Raw genomic sequence first — 19,384 nt, 5'->3', positions numbered from 1 at the left:
TTAACTTCATGGACAGCAAAAGTTACATGCAAACATTTAATCTAATAATACCTGTGAGAAGTGTTTATATTAAAGGAAATTCAGGGACTAGACAGTTATATCAGGAGAGGAAGTCTAAGGAATTGTTGGGGGTGGGGACAGCAGTATGGGTAAACAGGTTTAATACTCGACTTGTCTACTATTGTGTTCCGGTTTTCTTATGTAATTGTGGGGTTTCCAGAAACTTTTATAATCACTTTAAAGCTTCACGCTCTTCATTGTAGGCAATGTAACCACATCAAAAGGCATTGTGAGATGGGTGTGGGGGCTCACTCCTATAATCACAGTACTTTGCGTGACCAAGACAGGCAGACCACCTGAGGTCAGGAGTTTCAGAACAGCGTGGCCTGCTCTACTAAAAATACAAAATTAGCTGGGTGTGGTGGCAGGCACCTGTAATCCCAGCCATTCAAGAGGCTGAGGCAACAGAATTGCTTGAACTCAATAGGCAGATGTTGCAATTGAGATCATGCCAATGCACTTCAGCCTGGGTGAGAGAGTGAGTCTTTAAAAAAAAAAAAAGGATTGTACATATCTAAAAAGACATGCATGTAATCTGTGCACAAATCAAGTACTTATTCAATACTAGCCAGTGATACCAAAATTAGTATTAATGATAGTAGTAGTTATAGTGCCAATAACAACACTATTAGTAGTTAAGAGATTACTAATCTTCCACAAATAAGGCCCTATTGATATGGTCTGGCTATATTTTCCCACCCAAATCTCATCTTGAATTGTAATCTAAATTGTAATCCCCACGTGTTGGGAGATGATGGACCTTCTGAGCAGTGATTAGATTATGGGTGCAGGTCCCCCATGCTCTTCACATGATAGTGAGTGACTTCTCAGGACATGTGATGGGTATCATAGGGGATATTTTCCCCCTTTACTCCGCACTTCTTTCTCTTGCTGTCATGTGAAGAAGGGCGTGTTTACTTCCCCTCTGCCATGATTTTAAGTTTTCTGAAGGCCTCCCTAGCTATGCTGAACTGTACGTCAATTAAACCTCTTTTCTTTATGAATTACCCAGTCTCAAGTATTTCTTCATAGCACTGTAAAAATGAACTAATACACCTCTATTTAGTCCTTCATATAAATTATGTAATTTAATTATCAAAATAAAAATTAAAAGCTATCAACTGGAGAACTCTAATAATCTGTAATTTACAGATGAGGTGAAAAATGATCATTGCAGTTGAGTAATTTTAAGGTCATATAATGTATACAGGGAAAACTAGAAATGAAATCAGATTTTTTTAACTGCACATTTATATGTAAAACTAGAATTCAATTTTGAGTATTTTCTAGTTACTTGTTTTTAAGTCTGTGAAGCTAAATTTAAAATGTCTTATGGGAGGTGGAGGTTGCAGTGAGTTGAAATTGTGCCACTACACTCCAGCCTGAGTGACAGAGCAAAACCCTGAAAAAAAAATCTTATGGAGAAAAAGTTAGCAATATCAGATACAAAAATGGCTACTGATATTATTAGGAAGAAACTGGATTGATTTTATCAAATCCACACTTTTTACATAATGAAGTATGCATTTTCTTTTTAAACTAACAACAAAAATCAGTAGCAGGCATCTTCTTTTGCTTTAGAGCCATTTGAGAAAAAGGCCATATCACACTATTTGAAAACAAGTCATATGACTATGTAAACAAGCAATACAAAGTTAAAAAAAAAACAAATAGTGTATTTTTGTTTTGATGCCTTTCATTTTTATACAAAATATTCTCTTGCTTAATGTCTCTACACAACAGCTATATTGATTTAGGGCTTCTTGTCGAGGTAACTTCAGGATCACCCTGGAAGCAAGCTTTTACCTTGTTATACAGGAAGCGAATTTTATATTAGAAACTGATCACAGAAATGCAAAGGCAGTGTACTGTTTAAACTGTGCCTGGATTATGGCCAAGGCAGTAAAGATTAATCTTTTAATTGTATGTTTGTATTTCTTCTCATCCTAATGCCATTACCTCTATTTATTCATACATAGAGTTTATATAGGGTAAACCTGCACTGTGCTCTAATTGTATCAATATTCTTCCTATTTCTCAGTCTTCCAACAGAGTTATTTACGTCCTGCGGTTATCAGAGCTTTAGACCTAACTAAACTAGTGTTCTCCTTTTTCTCTTTGAAATTCAAATGACATAGGAGTCTTTTGGAATACTCTGAACACTTGGTGTCCCAGGTGTGATAATCTGATATAAAGTATTAATTCAAATCAGTTTTTCACTAGTTGACTCCCAAAATATCCTGGGGAAAGACATAATATCCTGGTAATCTTTATTTAGTGCCATTCCACATTGTTATTTGTGCTGGTTGCTTGTTCAGAACTAGCTGTCAGCAATAAATAAATTACTCCTCAGCTAGTAAGTCACAAAACTCTCCTGAGCTTCTCAAAGAAACAAACCAAAATGATCAATCTGTAACCTTAAGAGGTTTGTTCACAAATATCCATTTTATTTAAGGTATTTTGCGTCTACTCAATGGAAGACTAGTTTTCTACCATAAACCATTAGATAAAGTGTTAATCTGAAAAGAAACACAAATGCAATGTTTATTTTCTGATCTCCAGCAAATTTCAAGATTTTTAAATAAAATTAATACAGTATGGAAAGAAAAATTTGGCTTGAGTGGCCATTTTGATTGAAAGCAAAATTTAAAAATCAAATCAAAAGAAATGACCCTTTCTCCCAACAAAAATTGAGAGATTCTTGATTCTCTTTCTCTTGTTCAGCTTTTCCCACTTTAAGAAATATTTCCAGATTTTCTGGGAGAGGAATAGCTCTTATTCATTCATATTTGAAGTGAAAAATAGAGAAAGTACTGGTAGTCAGAGCCATATATCTTAAGTGACACTGATAATAGTTTTAGTAAGTGCCTTTTTCTTTAGAGATTCAAGCCCAGACTGGGAGAAACTAAAAGCCTTTCCTCATTGACAATGTCTGGACTCACCAGGGAAATATATTCTGTCACTATGAACTTATTCCTAAGTGGGATACAATTTTCTGACTAATATTCAACTGCTTAAAATTCAGTTGACTAGATACAATATTTTATGATTGCAAAGCATAAATCATGTCAGTATGGCAGCCCTAGATATTACTGTATTAGCTATTTCCCACATTTTTAAAGAGGAGAAACCTGTGGAAAAAATTACAGCAGATATTTTTACAAGGAGTTTGTTACAAGTCCATGATATTTATATGTACAAATACTTAGAAACTGCTAGCCAAAAAATATAAAGATGATATGAATTAATTTGTATGTTACATTGCCAAGTGACAATTTGCACCTAACTAGTTTTACACTGAAGATGTCATCCCAATAATACTCAACTGAATTATAACTAATGCATTTCTGTGACTTTTACAATCTGAAATATTAATATTTTATGTGAACTTACATTAAAATTGGTATTTTATTTACCTTAGTGAGAAATGCTACAGGGAAAGGAAGCAAAGAACCATAGGTGACTTTTATTGTGAATATTGAAAGTATTCTCAAGGATGAGAAATGTGTAGAAATTAAGGACAAAAAAACCCTCAGCTTTGGGTCCTTGCATACATATAGTTCTGTAGATTTTAGTTTCTATTTTTTGTGAATATATACTCTGTTCCGTGAAACAATATTGATAAGGTGGTAGTTTTGTTCTTACATAAAAAACACTTTGTATTTGCAGAATTCTTGGTTATTTATATTTTTGGCTTCATCTCATAAGGTGAGTGACAAAAGCTATTATTTTCATAAAGAAAAGGCCACTGTCAGCTCTAACTCAAGGTCAGCATGCTTTATTCATGGTCACCGGGATTTAAGTTTCTGTAACAGCATCTGCCTTAGAACATAACTGAGGAAGGCATTTCAGAATTGAAATCCCAAAATTCAGTTAACAACTAGTAATTCTTGTTGTATCAAACCAAATACCCTAGGAGCATAAGAAATGCCATTCTGAGTCTGACAAACACTCAATTATTTCACCAAGAGAATTTATTGGGCCCTTGAGAAAGTCACAAAATTAACAAAGACATGGTCTTGAGCTCCTGAAGTTTGTCTGCAGTGGGTTGCATCCTGGCTATATATTAGAACCACCTGAGGAGCATATAAAAAATACTGATGCCCAGGTACTTAACAAAAATTTATATTTGCCTTGCGTGCAAGCCAGGCTGAGCACTACTGGTCTAGAGTTTGATACCTGAGTGCACACATGCATCATTTGGGGATGTTGTTAAAATGGAGAATCTGAGTTGAAAGATGTGGAGTATCCCCTGATATTCTACATTTCTAATAAGCTGGTAGATGACATTAGTTAAGAAGAAGAAAAAGGTCAGAAAGGTATATATATATATATATATATATATATACATACATACATATATATTATATTACTGTCCCAGACACCAATTAAATAAATATAAGCAAACCTACATCAAATGTCATTATGTCTTTACCTAGTAAAAATTTTTAAAAAGAATAAAAAGTGAGATACAGGAGGTTTCTAACTGGTCTATAGTCAATGTCAGAATAAAATGCCACACTGGGAATCCAGAGTAACATAAAAGAACAAAATGATTAACCAAAGGAATAAACAAGGTGGAAAAAATAAACAGGTGAAAATATTTTTTAGTTATTGGGATTTTATATTTAAAAAACACAATTATGAATTAAGACATCTTTTTAAAGAATACAGTTGAAAATTATAACTAGTCAGTTATCCTTAACCCAAAAATATAGTAAAATAGGTTTTTGATGGCAGTATTTCTTTGACAAAATATGTGATGGTCCAATAAAAATAAGTAAATTTTACCTTTTATAATTTTTATAGCTGGCTATCAATGTGATCAATATTAAAAACTGTTTCAACAATTTTACCAGTGAATTCCTTTTTTAAATACTCAAACCATCTTCTTTTGAAAAGGTATCCTCATTTATGTTCACTAATTTCAACTTCAATTTTTAGCTGATTTCATCACCAGATCTTTATGTGTCAAAATGTCTGGGTGTTGTATAACTTGTCTCTGACATCATATGAATGAAATTCAAGATTCTCCAAACCTTTTTCAGATATTTGCAGCTTCAATGTGCCACTATTTTCTGTTAGTATACTTTCCCTACTGCACATTTCTAAAATTTCTTCAAATCAGCGAGAGAATGGTACAGTACAAGTTACTTGGAAAGCAAAGTTAGATTTCACAGTTAAAAGGGAGGAGACATGATTGAGAAGGGATTTATTTAATAAATGGTCCAGTTCCTAGGAATTTTTAGCATTATGGCAGCTTTGATTCCATCTGCACATTGGTACCTGCATATGACCAGATATGCGATGAGGATTTTTCTGCCATAGTGTTTCCTTATTCACATTCACTATTAATCCCCTGCACTGTGAGTTCATTTGCTGCATTGAGCCAAGTGGAAGAAAACAGTGTATTAAGATCCTGCCAAATAACAAGCTAGAGGGTAAGAAGAGAGTATCCTTAGCCCTATCCAACCAGGCCTATTTCATAAACTCACTGTGTCCTTGTTTTCCACCCTTGATGCATTTGGAACTGAGTAAGCTTTGACCTCTGTTCTGCATATTAAGCATTTTACCTGAAAATGCATGGATGTCCCTAAAGACTACTGCTGTTATCTGGTAAGAGAAATGCTAATGTAATCCTAGTGTAATCAGTTAGGCTCCCAGAAATCTCCATACATGAATTTCTGCATTTGGCATACCTGATCATTGCCATGTGCTGTCTAACTTCTTATGACATAATGGTAAAGGCATCAATGCAACAAGAAGAGCTAACTATCCTAAATATATATGCACCCAATACAGCAGCACCCAGATACATGAAGGAAGTTCTTAATGACCGACAAAGAGACAGACACCCACACAATAGTGAGAGACTTTAACACCCCTCTTTCAATATTAGACAGAACAATGAAATAGAAAATTAACAAGGATATCCATAACTTGAGCTCAGATCTAGACCAAGTGGACCTCATAGACATCTACAGAACTCTCCACCCCAAATCCACCGAATATACATTCTTCTCAGAACCACATCACATTTATTCTAAAACTGACAACATATATAGAAGGAAAACACTCTTTAGCAAATGTAAAAGAATGAAAATCATAAAAAAAAACTGTCTCTCAGACCACGGTGCAATCAAATTAGTACTCAGGATTAAGAAACTCACTCAAAACCACACAACTACATGGAAACTGATCAACCTGCTCCCGAATAATTACTTGATCATTGAAGTGAAGTTAGAAATAAAGATGTTCTTTGAAACTAACGAGAATAAAGATGCAATGTACCAGAAACTTTGGCACATTTAAAGCAGTGTCTAGAGGGAAATTTATAGCACTAAATGCCCACAAGAGAAATGAGAAAATAACTAAAATTGACAGCCTAACGTCATGATTAAAAGAGGTAGAGGAGCAAGATAAAACAAATTCAAAAGTTAGCAGAAGACAGAACAAAGATCACAGCAGAATTGAAGGAGATAGAAATACAAAAAAAAAAAAAAAATCAATAAATCCAGGAGTGGTTTTTGTTTTGAAAAAAATCAACAAAATTGATAGACTTCTAGCCAGACTAATAAAGAAGAAAAGAGAGAAGACTCAAATAGATGCAATAAAAAATGATAAATGGGATATCACCATTGATCCCACAGAAATACTGACTACTATCAGAGATTAAAACAAACACCTCTATGCACATAAACCAGTAAATCTAGAAGAAATAAACAAATTCCTGGACACCTACACTCTCCCAAGACTAAACCAGGAAGAAGTTGAATCCCTGAACAGAAGAATAAGGTCTAAAACAGGCAGTAATTAATAGTCTGCCAACCAAAAAAAGTCCAGGACCAGACAGGTTCACAGCCAAATTCTACAAGAGTTACCAAGAGGAGCTGGGATCATTCCTTCTGAAACTATTCCAAACAATACAAAAAGTGTGAATCCTCCCTAACTCACTTTATGAGACCAACATCAACCTGATACCAAAATCAGGCAGAGACATAATTAAAAAGGAAAATTTGAGGCCAATATCAATGATGAACATTGATGTGCATATCTTCAATAAAATACTGGCAAAAAAAAGTTTCACCATCACTGTCAAGTTGGATTCATCCCTGGGATCCAAGGCTGGTTCAACAGACACAAATATATAAACATAATACATCACATAAACAAAACCAAAGACAAAAACCACATGAATATCTCAATAGACGCAGAGAAGGCCTTTGACAAAATTCACCAGCTCTTTATACTAAAAACTCTCAAAAAACTAGCTATCGATGGAACATATCTCAATAATAAGAGCTATTTCTGACAAAACTACATCCAATATTGTACTGAAAGGGCAAAAACTGGAAGCACTCCCTTTGAAAACTGGTACATGACAAAGATGCCCTCTCTCACCACTCCTATTCAACATAGTTTTGGAAGTTCTAGCCAGGGCAATCAGGCAAGAAAAAGAGTATTCAATTAGGAAAAGAGGAAGTCAAATAGTCTCTATTTGCAGACAACATGATTGCATATTTAGAAGACCCCATCATCTCAGCCCAAAGTCTCCTTAAGCTGATAAGCAACTTCAGCCAGTCTCAGGATGCAAAAACTGTGTGCAAAAATCACAAGCATTCTGTACTCCACTAAGAGACAGAGAGCCAAATCATGAGTGAATTCCCATTGACAACTGATACAAAGAGAATAAATTACCTATTTATAGAACTAGCAAGGGATGTGAAAGACCTCTTCAAGGAGAACTACAATCTACTGCTCAAGGAAATAAGAGGACACAAACAGATGAAAAAACATTCCATGCTCATGGTTAGGGAAAATAAATATTGTGAAAATGACCATACTGCCCGAAGTAATTTATAGATTCAATGCTATCCTCATCAAGCTACCATTTACTTTCTTCACAGAATTGGAAAAAAACACCTTAAACTTCATATGGAACCAAAAAGAGCCTGCATAGCCATGACATTCCTACGCAAAAAACAAAACAAAACAAAACAAAAAAACAAAACAAAACAAAAAACATGCTGGAGACATCAAGCTCCCTGACTTCAAACTATACTATAAGGTTACAATGATCAAAAGAGCATGGTACTGGTACCAAAACAGAGCTATGTACAATGGAAGAGAACAGAGGTCTCAGAAATAATGCCACACTCTACGACCGTATGATCTTTGACTAACCTGACAAAAACAAGTAGTGAGGAAAGGATTCCCTATTTAATAAATGGTGTTGGGAAAACCCATTAGCCATGTACAGAAACCTGAAACTGAATTCCTTCCTTACACCTGTAACATTAACTCCAGATGATTAAAGATCTAAACATAAGACCTAACACAATAAAAACCCTGGAAGAAAACCTAGGCAATATTATTCAGGACATAGGAATGGGCAAGAACTTCATTAGTAAAACACCAATAGCAATGGCAACAAAAGCAAAAATAGACAAATGGGATCTAATTAAACTTAAGAACTTCTGCACAGCAAAAGAAACTGTTGAGAGAGTGAACCAGCAACCACCAGAATGGAAAAAAAAAATTTGCAATCTACCTATCTGACAAAGGGCTAATATCAATCTACAAAGAACATAAATAAATTTACAAGGAAAAAAAAAAAACCTCATCAAAAAGTGGGTGAAGGATATGAACAGATACTTCTCAAAATAAGACATTTATGTAGCCAAGAAACATGAAAAAAAAAGCTCATCATCACTGGTCATTAGTGAAATGTAAATCAAAACCACATCAAGATACCATCTCACACCAGTTAGAATGATGATTATTAAAAAATCAGGAGACAACAGATGTTGTAAAGGATGAGGAGAAATAGGAACACTTTTTCACTGTTGGTGGGAGTGTAAATTAGTTCAACCATTGTGGAAGACAGTGTGGCAATTCCTCAAGGATCTAGAACTCGAAATACCATTTGACCTAGCAATCCCATTACTGAGTATATACCTATAGGATTATAAATCATTCTATTATAAAGACACATGTACATGTATGTTTATTGTGGCACTGTTGACAATAGCAAAGACTTGGAAACCACCCAAATGCCCATCAATGATAGATTGGATTAAAAAAATGTGGCACATATACACCATTGAATACTATGCAGCCATAAAAAAGATGAGCTCCTGTCCTTTGCAGGGACATGGGTAAAGCTGGAAACCACCATTCTCAGCAAACTGACACAAAAACAGAAAACCAAACACTGCATGTTCTCATTCATAAGTTGGTGTTGAAGAACAATGGAACACAACACATGGATCCAGGGAGGGGAACATCATGCACCAGGGCCTGTTGGGGGGTGGGGGGCTAGGTTATCGGTAGCAGGGAGTGAGTGGATAGGGGAGGGACAGCACTAGGAGAAATACCTAATGTAGACGACGGGGTGGTGGATGCAGCAAACCACCAAGGCACATGTATACCTATGTAACAAAGCTGCACATTCTACATATGTTCCTCACAATTTAAAGTGTAAGTTAAAAAATAAAATAAAATGGAAAAAGGGAGTAATGGTCATTGCTCCTATAATTCATCTCAGTTTCATTTTTCTCATTTTTTAGGGAAGCAAGTTTAGCACATGTTTGCATAACGGTGAAATTCAATTATAGAAGGTGGCATTAAGAAAATATTTCTAGCTTGGCAGAGTGGCACGCATCTATAGTCCCAGCTACTGGACTTGGAAGGTTTGAAAGGCTTAAGCCCAGGGGCTCGAGCCAGCATGAGAAATATAGTACGACCCCATCTCTAAAAAAAGAAAAAGAAAAAAATGTGATATTTTAAGTTTCCTAATGGCCTTTTTTTTTTTTTCATTGACGAAATGATTTTTTCCTAATTACCCAGAATATTTCCCTGTAACAACATTTTATTATGTATTTAGGAAAGAATAAATACATTCTAGAATGTGACTGCAGTATAGACAAACTTCCTTTTAGAATACAACAGTAAAATGAAGTCTTTTGAAGAAAGCAGAGAAACTAGCAATTGTCTTCAGATATTTCTATCCAGACAGCTCTATTTTATAATGTATCAGTAGTACTAAATATGTAGCATTTTAATGAACCTTTACTAAAGGAACAGTATTATGTATTCACATACAAAAACAAAATAATTGTGCAATATTAAAATTAGTTACTTTTAGAGTCATTTTAATGTTACAAATTGTTTTGATCATTTTCCTCTTTTAAGAAAATGCTATCCCTTTCAGAGTAATAAATCCTTTGAAGTGCTGCATGCAAATATCATTTCTCTAATTTCAAAAAGATATTAAATACTTATGAAAAGCATTTTTGTTTGTCCAAATTCCATATATTTTGAGTCAATTAATCATCTTTTGTTTATAAATTATCCAGTCTCGGGTATTTCTTTATAACAGTGTGAGAACAAACTAATACAATATATTAATCTTTTGTTATTAGTTAAATTGATGCAAATGTTTCTAAGCTCATGATACGGACATATTTTCATTTTATTAGCTGTTTAGCATTTAATTAAAAACATATTTAAAACTTGCAAAATTTTTAATGCTTTGTTTAGTTATAGTCATCATTATCTTCTCACTGTAACTCTTAGCTCTCACTGAGTAACTCAGAACTTTCATGCCTCTGTCTCTTGATTCTTGTCTCATAATTCAAATCAATTATGTTTTAGCTGTAAATACCAGAATCCTAACTGGTCTGGGGGTTCTCAGAACCCCATCAACAAGCAAAAGATGCTTGGCCCCAGTCCAGTCAGGATCTGATTTCAGTAAACTACTTGTTGACTGAATGCCAGGAGTGCCTCTTCATCTGATGGGCCTGTTTGTGAGGCCTGCATTTGTTGTTATATTATCAATTATAGATGTGGTCTCCATCTCTAAAATTGCAGGAGAAGGATTTAGTGCCAGAGAGTCATAATTAGAATAAGAAGTTGAAAGCCATAGAACCAGAACAGAGTTCTGATAGGGAGAGGAGTCTGCTGACTCAGCCCTAATCCATCCACTTTCTCAGCATGGTTTTATCTAATGCTGCTCAGTTTTGGCACAAAGGGATTCCCTTTAGGTGAACTAAGAGAATAGGGAAGGCTCTTTATTTCTTTCAATCTAGGTAAACATTAGAAAATAAACCAAGATGATGGAAGTAATATTTCATTTCAAACCTTTACTAACTCTCTATATTGTTTTCAATTTTTCTGGCTACAGTTAGATTTGAACTATGTTTGGCTAAGTGAAAGAATCCAGACAGATTTGTGAAACTGGTTTCCATTTTGCCATAATCTTTTGCACTAAAGTGGAATAAAAATTAACATAATTGACAACAATGACATTAATAATTAAATGTAGTTCAGTATCATTATAGGAAATATTGGTGTCAGTATTAAAAAGGCTGGGTCTTAATCCCAATTACATAATGAGTCTGCACTCAGTGAAGAGGTAATCAGTTGACTTCAGTGCCTAAAATAATTATAAAACTTGGAAAAAATAACAACCGTAACTTTGATTAAGATCAAATTTCTATTAATACATTTTTGGATTGAGACTCAAAGTATTTGTTACTGAATGACAATATCATGGACTACTCTCTTTTGGCACTAAAATAAAAACCAGGAACGATAATTTCACAGCTGGATAAAAATGAGAGCTATAAAGTAATCACTTCAAAACCTGTGATTTTTTTTTTTTTTTTTTTTTTTAAGTTTTAAAAGAGGTATGTTCCTTAAATTCTGTATTTGTTGTTAGGACCTAAATCTCAATACAAATGTTTTTAGATATTAAGAGAGTTTTCCCTCAAGTTCAAGTCTTCACAAAAAGACAAAGTTGATTATGACTAGTTTTAGGTGATATTAAACATGCAGTTTGATAAATTACTATGTGTGTGTGTGTGTGTGTGTGTGTGTGTGGTTTTTTTGCTAAGATTGTGTTGTACAGTACTTATTATATACTTCTTATTTGTCTGAAATCTGGGTAAACAAAAGTACTGATCCTTTCTCATGTTATCTGGATATTTTATTTCAAAATACTCATATATTTATATGATTTTTCTCCTATTTTGAAAACCCCACAACAATCCTGAGTGCTCAGTCCATTTTCTATTACTAATGTGATTATTTTCTCTGACAAGAAATTTTACAACTGTCCCTCAAATTGATTTCATGCTGAAAAACTACTGGCTATTATAGAGAATAATTTCTCAGAATTTTTGTATAAAGATTTAATTTTAGCTAACGATTTAGATAATGGTCAAGGTTACGGTTTAGGTTAGTGTCAGCATCAGGTTTAAAACTGAGTGGGTAAATTTACTAACATAATCTGTTAGGAATCTTTGAGGCTTGTTCACATCACTTTACATATTTGAGTTTCATGTTCTTTCTTTGAAAAAAAGGATATGAATTTTTTTTTTCATTTTCATCTTAGACACTAAAGTGAATTTTAAGAAGCCAAGCTTTTATCAGCATGACAAAATCTAAGTGCACAGGATTTAGGGTAAAACAATTTACTTATATGTTCCCATTTCACTGTTTAATTACTACCTGAACCAGAGGGAAGTGTCTGGCTCTCTGAATCTCCCCTTCTTCACCTTTAAAATGAGAACAGTAAATGAAATTTATTTGATAACTCTCAGATTATACCTGACGGTGTCTTTGAATGTAGTTTGTACAGTTTCAGTGTTAGTCCATGTTGACCCTATTTGGCCTTATTGTGATTTTATCATAATAAATTTTATCATTTGTTAACATAAATTATCTTATCATGTTAGATAAAAATCCATCCCATTTTAGTTTACAAATATAAACACAAAAAGTAATAATTAATGATATGAAAGCAATCAGGGTACATATACAAGATTGCTGTGTTGGTATTTTAAAATTGTATTTTCATGTCAGTTTTAATGTTACATATTTTACCAGTTTCTCAAACAGTGATTGACTGTATGCTACACCAAGTTAACATAGTAGAAATTTGTAATTGAGGTGGATCACTTTTGCTTCAGGCATGTGAGCACCCGTATGCCTAATACATATTTTTCAAGATTATATAGCGTTCAGTATGTGTTGATCACAGCCAGTCTTATTTTTGCAATCAAAATAACATTTTCGTGTTAACCACTAGTACTGCACATAGATAGGTACCTAGAAAAAATGCACATATTACTTATATAATGTAATATATATGTTACATACAAACTCATGTGTAATTAAATATTATATACAAAAAAGTAATGTTTATTGAACACTTACTAATTAATGTTAGATATTCATGCATTCTACATGGTTTCTTTATCTGTCTGAGAGGATGGTAAGATTGAGAAAATGACTTCTGAGCTCTAGGTGATAACCAGGCCATAAGATCAAAGGAGAATATATCAATATTGACATAAAAGCTGTCACCTAAACAGAAACGTCTGTATTGGATTTTATGTGATCCAAAATAAAGTGGTATTTTGTTAAGCCACTGATAACTGGGACTTTGTATATATTACAATTTTTTGTTTAATTTTAGTTCTGTGTCAAAACACGTAGAAATGCTCAACTCCCCACACAAAATCCCAGCACTTTTTCACTTTGAGAAAATAGATTTTCATTTGTTCAGCCATAAGGATGATTATTTTAAATAATATAAACGTCTCCTTCCAGGACTAATACTCTGTGATTCTATTATTTTTATATAAACAAAACTAGTTTAACAGATGGAAGCTGTTGACAGAGTCTTGTTTAGCATCATTATTATCCATTTTCACATTCAAAGTTCCTATTTTAATATGGAATTAGTTGGATTTAGAGTCTACTAAGGTATTAACTAAACTCTGTTATCTGAAAAATCATTATGATAGATAGGTACCCTTATAGAACCAAATCAAAGTCTGTAGAGAAAATGAATAAAAATACTACTAAAGCTGAATAAAAAAACTGCATTTCATGACCCTTACTTGACCTACTAAATGTCTGTATTTTTCAACAGGGTTGGTAAGTCTGATTTGCCACAGGGTTGGTGAAGAGATTATAGTATGCAATTATTAAAAATCATGTTTTGACTTTAAGTTCCAAATTTCAGGTACTACATATTTAGCAGACTCAGGCTATACAAACATAGTAGCACATTTAAAAATCATACAACTGCTATATTATGATAGCATTCTATTCCTGGTTGCATATAATAAACTACAAAGCCAAGATCTAAATACTATATTATTGCATTGGAAGATAGAAACAGAATGAAATGGATTATGAAGCTATATTCTATGCATGTTTTTCTCACTTACTCTGAGAGAGGGAAAGAAAGAAAGAAAAGACAGAGTGCTCTTACTCCCTTTTCTCATGCTGTTGTTGCAAGACCACATTACCTTAAAACAGAATAAAAAGAAAACTTGAGAGGTAACTAGGTAACTTTGTACTTCATTTTATTTTTGAGGTAAATGGACCAGATGCAGTGTTTCATACCTGTAATCCTAGCACTTTGGAAGGCTGAGGCGGGAAGATTACTTAAGCCCAGGTATTTGAGGCTGCAGTGAGTTAGAATTGTGCCACTTCAACTCACTGTGTAACACAGTGAGACACTGTCTCAAAAAAAAAAAAAAAAAAAAAAAAGGACAACATTAAGTCATAAAAAAATAAATTCCCTCTGTTCTGCAAATTCACCCTCATTGCTTGCTGTAAGAATATTCAGCTGATTCTTTACTTATTTTTGTAGTTTGCATAGTGTTATGCCTTATTGGTAAAAGTTACAGAAGAGATGTTGCAGAAACCAGAGAGTTATTCCTGGTTCTGGTGTGTTTTACCAGCTTCTATAGTACCCCTGCAGCATCTAGCTCCTTCAGTGCTCGTATCTGCCCAGCACATGACTCTTGTACCATGCAGATTCTTCAGTGCCAAGTGGCTACAGTGTATGCAACTTCTCCAGCATCCATCTCCTGGAGTGTGTTTGCCTTTGCAAATGGCCTGTTCAAGCAGCACAGGCAGCTTTTCCAGCAACCATCTCTTGTAGAGTGTCAAGTACAGCCCACAGTGGCCAGCACCTGTCCCAGCTTCCCTTTTGGATAATTACATAGTCCCATAGTGGTCTATCTCTAACAAGATACCTCTAGATCACCTTTAGAGTACAATGTTGAACAAGTCTGATAAGAAGAAACCACCAGAAGCCAGCAGGAGGTAAAGAAAGATTTCTTCCTAGAGCCTTCAGAGGGAGTGTTGCTCTATTGACACCTTGATTTTGAACCTCTATCCTCCAGAACTTGAGAGACCTTATTTCTGTCACGTAAAGCCACTCTGTTTGTGGTAATCTGTCATGCCATCCTTAGGAAATTAATACAGATATGAATGCTTCCCTATCTTGAAAACAATATATAAAAACCTATATTCATACTTAATGATGGGAAATGTGATACTTTTATCCTAAAATCAGAATAAAGCAATGATCTTTTCTTACCACTCCCATCTAACATCACACTTGAATTATGTGCTATGGCAATGTGACAAACAAACAAACAAATCAAAAAAATAAACAAATAAAACCACCACTACAAGGGATTCTGATTAGAAAGGAAGAAATTAAAATATCTTTATTCTCACTGGCATTAGTTGCCTCTGTAGACAAAAACACAAAAATCTACCAAAACAAAACAAAAACTTTGGCAACTAATATCGAATATAGAATGGTTGCAGGATATAAGGATTAAATTGGCAATACCTCTGTCAATAATCAATCCTCTCCATATTTAGGTATAAAACTAACAAAATATATACATGATATACAGGTAGAAAACTAAAAAAATCTAATTAAAATCAAAGAAACAAATAAATGGAAAGATATTCTTTATGAAAGACTCAATATTATGCCACTGTTTTATTCCCAAATTTATGTATTGATTTGATAAAATCCTAAGTAAATTATAAGCAAGCTGTTTTACAGATTAATTACATGGTTTGAAAATTTTTAAGGGATGGCATAACCTACAGTGGCCATCACAATACGAAAGAACAAAGTTGGATAATGTGTACCTTCTCATTTTAAGACTTAATAAAGTTATGGTAATTAAGACAGTATAGGATTAGCAAAGGAATAGATACATCGATCAAGGGCAGAAACTGAAACTTAGAAATAAACTCACTGAGATACTCAATTGCTTATGACAAAATTGGGAAAAAAAACTTTTCAATGATGAAAGTACAGTCTTCTCTTTTCAACAAATGGTGCTAGAAGAAATGAATGACTATAGGTCAAAAAAAAAAAAAAGGAATAAATCCTAAAGACACATCTTACACCTTAAACAAAAATAACTCAATATATATTTTAATCCAAATGCTAGCTGCAAAACTGCACAATATCTGGAAGCACAAACCATTAGGGAAAATCTATGTGACCTCTGATATCACTAAACATATATAGTGGTAATGAGGTAAATGGATTCCTTTGATGAAAAGCCTATTTTCACTGTTGGAGTGGGAGGTCACAGGCAAAAAGGGGAGACAGTGGAATGATTGACAAGGGAATGAGTTTGAGTTGCAGATATCCATATAAAATAACGTATAGTTTAATATACATGCAAATGGATATATGTATATATATATTATATAACTACACATATATAACTTATAGATATGTAATTGAATGACAGTAGACAACTGACTGGCAAAGTACTTTAAGATTTACAATTGACTCAAACTTCAAAGAAAGAATGTGCCATGCAGGACCAAATTAAAGATCTAAAGTTACTGAGAGTAGATTATTTGTACAAGGATATATTTTCTCTTTTTTCAGATAATTTGGGTTTACTGAACTCTACATGACTTACAAAAAAACATTTAAATAGATCTTTGATGAGTCATAGCTATTAGTTCATTAGTGCATGACTTGCAATTTTTGTGTGTGTGCAGTTTTAAATTTTGTTAAAATAACAGTTTAAATTAATAGCCAAAGAAATCTCAGAGTGGATGTGGAGTGTAATTTTTTGAAATTAGAGAATCAACTGATGGAAGTTCTGTAATCTTTACAATCTTCCTCAGGAAAGTGAAGCATGTGGTTTTGAAGATCCTTGGACAACAAAACACACAACAGTACTACTGGACCAAATTATCCCTGGTCCCTAGGGTTGGGAGATTGTAACTCTAGTACCTGGAGAGAATTTGGGGGGTAAAAAAATCTTCCCACCAAGTAACAAAGAGCCCAAGGATTTTTGGTTTGTGTAATACATGAAATTCAAGTAGCTTTCTTCAGTCATCACTAATTGATTTGAAATTGAAAGATCCTAACAAATTGACTTGAGTATAGATTCTAGAAAGCTTCTTGGGAGGCCTCAGAAAATTTACAATCAAACAGAAGGCAAAGTGGAAGCAGGTACATGTTACATGACTCCAGTAGGAAGGAGAAGATGGGGAGGTGCTACACACTTTGAAGCAACCAGATCTCATGATAACTCACTCATTCACTATCACAAAAACAGTACCAAAGAGATGGTCCTAAACCCATTCATGAGAATTCTGCCTCCATGATCCAATCACCTCCCACCAGGCCCCACCTCCAACAGTGGGGATTACAATTCAGGAGGGCACACAGATGCAAACCATATTACCACCAGTAGGGTGACTTCAGTTTGTTGTTATTGTTTTTTTAGTAATGAAAATCCAGTATTAATATTAATATGGGTAGAAAATTATTTTCTAAACCACTGATGAGAATATAAAGTTGTAAAACTTTCTGGGAAAACAATCTAGTAAAACCTACTAAAATTTAAAAGCCACATCTCTTAAACCTATCCAACATACTCCTCTATGCATACATTTTATATAACAATGACATGCTATATAAAAACACATATATACAAGCATACAAGCACGATGATGAAATAGTTAATTACATATTTGTTTATAGGGTTCAAAATGTAAAAGCAACATGTCAGAGTTGTTACAAAACAAGAAACCAAATGATTTGATTTGGCTATGTCACCATATAAATCTCATCTTGAATTATAGTTCCCATAATCCCCACATGTCATGTGAGGGACCTGGTGGGAGATAATTGGATCATGGGGACAGTTACTCTTACACTGTTCTCATGATCCTGAGTGAGTTCTCATGAAATCTGATGGTTTTCTAAGGGGCTTTCCCCCCTTTTGCTTGGCACTTCTCCTTGCTGCTATCCTGTAGAGAAGGAAGTGTTTGCTTCCCCTTCTGCCATTATTTTAAGTTTCCTGAGGCCTCCCAGGACATGCTAAACTGTGAATGATTAAACCTCTTTCCTTTATACATTAGCCAGTCTCTGGTATGTCTTTATTAGAAATGTGGGAAGGAACTAATACAACAAAGAAATCAAAATGTTCCTGAAATAAAAACAAAGCAAAACAAATTGTAAAAATAATGTTATAGATTGTCTATTCACTCTATTGATTGTTGCTTTTGCTGTGCAGAAGCTTTTTATATTGATGTAACCCACTTGTCTATTTTTGCTTTTAGTTGTGTTTTTAGGGTCATATCTAAAAAATCATTGCCAGATAATACCACAAAGCTTTTCTCTCCATGTTTTCTTAGTAGTTTTATTGTTGCAGGTCATATATTATCTTTAATCTATTTTGAGTTGATATTTGCAAATGGTATGAGATAAGGAACTAATTTCATTCTTCTTCATATGTGTATTCAATTTTCCCAGTACCATTTGTTGAAAAGACTGCAATCAATTTACCACAATACGTTGGGAGAAACTGATTCAAATGGAGAAACATATTTGCAAACCATACATCTGATAAGGGGTTAATAAGCAAACAGATAAGGAACTTGAGTAACTCAATAGTAAGAAAACCCAGTTTTTTAAACATGCAAAGGAACTGAATAAACATTTTTAAAGAAAAAATTCAAATGTCCTATGTTCATGAAAAAAATATTGAATGTAATTAATCATCAGGAAAGAGCACATTAAAACCACAATGAGAGTTAATTTCACATCTGCTATAATAGCTTTTATTTAAAAAGTTGAAAAATAGTTAAGTGTTGTTTAGGATGTGGCACAAAAAGAGCCCTTGCCCACTGCTGGTGGAAATGTCAATTAGTACAGCCATTATAGAAAATAGTATGGAGGTTTGTCAAAAAACGAAAAAGAGAAACACCATATGATTCAGTAATTCCACTGCTGAATATATATCCAAAGAAAATAGAATCAGTGGCCAAGTGTGGTAACTCACACCTGTAATACCAGTACTTTGGGAGGCTGAGGCCAGTGGATCTCTTGAGCTCAGTAGTTCAATCTCAGCTTAGGCAACATGGCGAAACCCTATCTCTACAAAAAAATTAGGCGAGCTAGGTGGTGCATTCCTGTAGTCCCAACTACTAAGAAGGCTGAGGTGGGAGAATCACC

The sequence above is a fragment of the Saimiri boliviensis genome, chromosome 7 (genome assembly GCF_048565385.1).
Source record: "Saimiri boliviensis isolate mSaiBol1 chromosome 7, mSaiBol1.pri, whole genome shotgun sequence".
Lineage (NCBI taxonomy): Eukaryota > Metazoa > Chordata > Mammalia > Primates > Cebidae > Saimiri > Saimiri boliviensis.
The sequence above is the reverse complement of the archived record's forward strand: the minus strand, read 5'-3'. Positions refer to the sequence as shown.